We start from the raw sequence: 2,500 nt of genomic DNA, 5'->3' as shown, positions 1-2,500 counted from the left end.
TCTGAAGAGAAACCAGAGTATAACCAACAAACAGCCTAAACTAGGCCTCGGCGGAACGCGGATGCTGCTCTACTCATGGTGACCCCGTGGACCATATCATTTCTAAGCCAAAACATGGCCAAATAAGGTGCAGAACTGATTGAAACAAATGACACGTCCAAGAAAAACACCACTGGAAAGGGTTTGTCGAGTTTAAAAATGTCAAAACATTTAACCTGAGATACATTAGGCTTATGCAAATAAAGAAAAGTGAAAGGACGGCCCACTGCCGGGGATAATGGCAGAAGGCCGCTACAGAGCAGGACGGCCTAATTTGCATGTCTTTACAGCTGCACGGAGGGAATCAGCAGGCGCTTGTAGCAATTCGCTTCATCAGAACCACTTAAAAGGAGCACGGCAATGGAACTTGGGGTACATACAGCGCCTTGCCCTGTGCTCTTTTTTAAAGGGTCGAATAAGGCCGACTTACCAAAAACGGAGCGCGCGAGAAAGATTTTGCAAAGGGCTGTAACGCGTTTTGCTAACAGGAGCGAGTCCTCAAGAACTCGAGCGGGAGCCGCTTTGGTCGGCTACACCGTCAACTTTCATTTGAGGCCAAGCGCGCAAAGCCAAAGAAACACCCGAAACCGTCCAATGGTCCCATAGCTCAATGGCCCAGTCGAATCGTTTTACTATCCCTTCTTAACCACCACCACCAACAACAACACTAACGCTGTCTCAGGGTCTTGCCAAATCAAGGGAACTCGAGCTATTTTTCACCAAATTACCGAAGCCCAGCATCAGCTAGGCATCAAAAAATTCTCTGAAACTCATGGTTGTTCCTCTCCACGGAAATCTTTAGTAAAAGGCGAAAGATTTATTCGATCTGAAGAGAAACCAGAGTATAACCAACAAACAGCCTAAACTAGGCCTCGGCGGAACGTGGATGCTGCTCTACTCATGGTGACCCCGTGGACCATATCATTTCTAAGCCAAAACATGGCCAAATAAGGTGCAGAACTGATTGAAACAAATGACACGTCCAAGAAAAACACCACTGGAAAGGGTTTGTCGAGTTTAAAATAGTCAAAACATTTAACCTGAGATACATTAGGCTTATGCAAATAAAGAAAAGTGAAAGGACGGCCCACTGCCGGGGATAATGGCAGAAGGCCGCTACAGAGCAGGACGGCCTAATTTGCATGTCTTTACAGCTGCACGGAGGGAATCAGCAGGCGCTTGTAGCAATTCGCTTCATCAGAACCACTTAAAAGGCGCACGGCAATGGAACTTGGGGTACATACAGCGCCTTGCCCTGTGCTCTTTTTTAAAGGGTCCCTTAAAAAGGGTCGAATAAGGCCGACTTACCAAAAACGGAGCGCGCAAGAAAGATTTTGCAAAGGGCTGTAATGCGTTTTGCTAACAGGAGCGAGTCCTCAAGAACTCGAGCGGGAGCCGCTTTGGTCGGCTACACCGTCAACTTTCATTTGAGGCCAAGCGCGCAAAGCCAAAGAAACACCCGAAACCGTCCAATGGTCCCATAGCTCAATGGCCCAGTCGAATCGTTTTACTATCCCTTCTTGACCACCACCACCAAGAACAACACTAACGCTGTCTCAAGGTCTTGCCAAATCAAGGGAACTCGAGCTATTTTTCACCAAATTACCGAAGCCCAGCATCAGCTAGGCATCAAAAAATTCTCTGAAACTCATGGTTGTTCCTCTCCACGGAAATCTTTAGTAAAAGGCGAAAGATTTATTCGATCTGAAGAGAAACCAGAGTATAACCAACAAACAACCTAAACTAGGCCTCGGCGGAACGCGGATGCTGCTCTACTCATGGTGACCCCGTGGACCATATCATTTCTAAGCCAAAACATGGCCAAATAAGGTGCAGAACTGATTGAAACAAATGACACGTCCAAGAAAAACACCACTGGAAAGGGTTTGTCGAGTTTAAAAATGTCAAAACATTTAACCTGAGATACATTAGGCTTATGCAAATAAAGAAAAGTGAAAGGACGGCCCACTGCCGGGGATAATGGCAGAAGGCCGCTACAGAGCAGGACGGCCTAATTTGCATGTCTTTACAGCTGCACGGAGGGAATCAGCAGGCGCTTGTAGCAATTCGCTTCATCAGAACCACTTAAAAGGAGCACGGCAATGGAACTTGGGGTACATACAGCGCCTTGCCCTGTGCTCTTTTTTTAAGGGTCCCTTAAAAAGGGTCGAATAAGGCCGACTTACCAAAAACGGAGCGCGCGAGAAAGATTTTGCAAAGGGCTGTAACGCGTTTTGCTAACAGGAGCGAGTCCTCAAGAACTCGAGCGGGAGCCGCTTTGGTCAGCTACACCGTCAACTTTCATTTGAGGCCAAGCGCGCAAAGCCAAAGAAACACCCGAAACCGTCCAATGGTCCCATAGCTCAATGGCCCAGTCGAATCGTTTTACTATCCCTTCTTGACCACCACCACCAACAACAACACTAACGCTGTCTCAGGGTCTTGCCAAATCAAGGGAACT

The 2,500-nt window shown here is 47.4% G+C and overlaps 3 non-coding genes across 3 annotated transcripts in view; all 3 read right to left on the bottom strand.

Moving 5' to 3' along the window:
* The window catches only part of LOC143941940 (U5 spliceosomal RNA), a 115-nt gene extending 94 nt beyond the window's left edge, over positions 1-21 (bottom strand). The window contains exon 1 of the small nuclear RNA XR_013264562.1: positions 1-21. This exon is cut by the window's left edge and continues 94 nt beyond it. This is a non-coding gene — a small nuclear RNA (U5 spliceosomal RNA).
* A 749-nt stretch (positions 22-770) lies between these two features.
* On the bottom strand, positions 771-885 carry LOC143941939 (U5 spliceosomal RNA). The gene has a single exon (XR_013264561.1). It is a non-coding gene; the product is annotated as a U5 spliceosomal RNA (small nuclear RNA).
* Positions 886-1,648: 763 nt separating this feature from the next.
* On the bottom strand, positions 1,649-1,763 carry LOC143941938 (U5 spliceosomal RNA). The gene has a single exon (XR_013264560.1). It is a non-coding gene; the product is annotated as a U5 spliceosomal RNA (small nuclear RNA).
* Between the last annotated feature and the right edge of the window lie 737 nt (positions 1,764-2,500).

This window comes from Lithobates pipiens, unplaced genomic scaffold (genome assembly GCF_037356315.1).
Source record: "Lithobates pipiens isolate NorthernLeopardFrog02 unplaced genomic scaffold, aLitPip1_a1.2 Scaffold_3, whole genome shotgun sequence".
Lineage (NCBI taxonomy): Eukaryota > Metazoa > Chordata > Amphibia > Anura > Ranidae > Lithobates > Lithobates pipiens.
The sequence above is the reverse complement of the archived record's forward strand: the minus strand, read 5'-3'. Positions and strand labels throughout refer to the sequence as shown.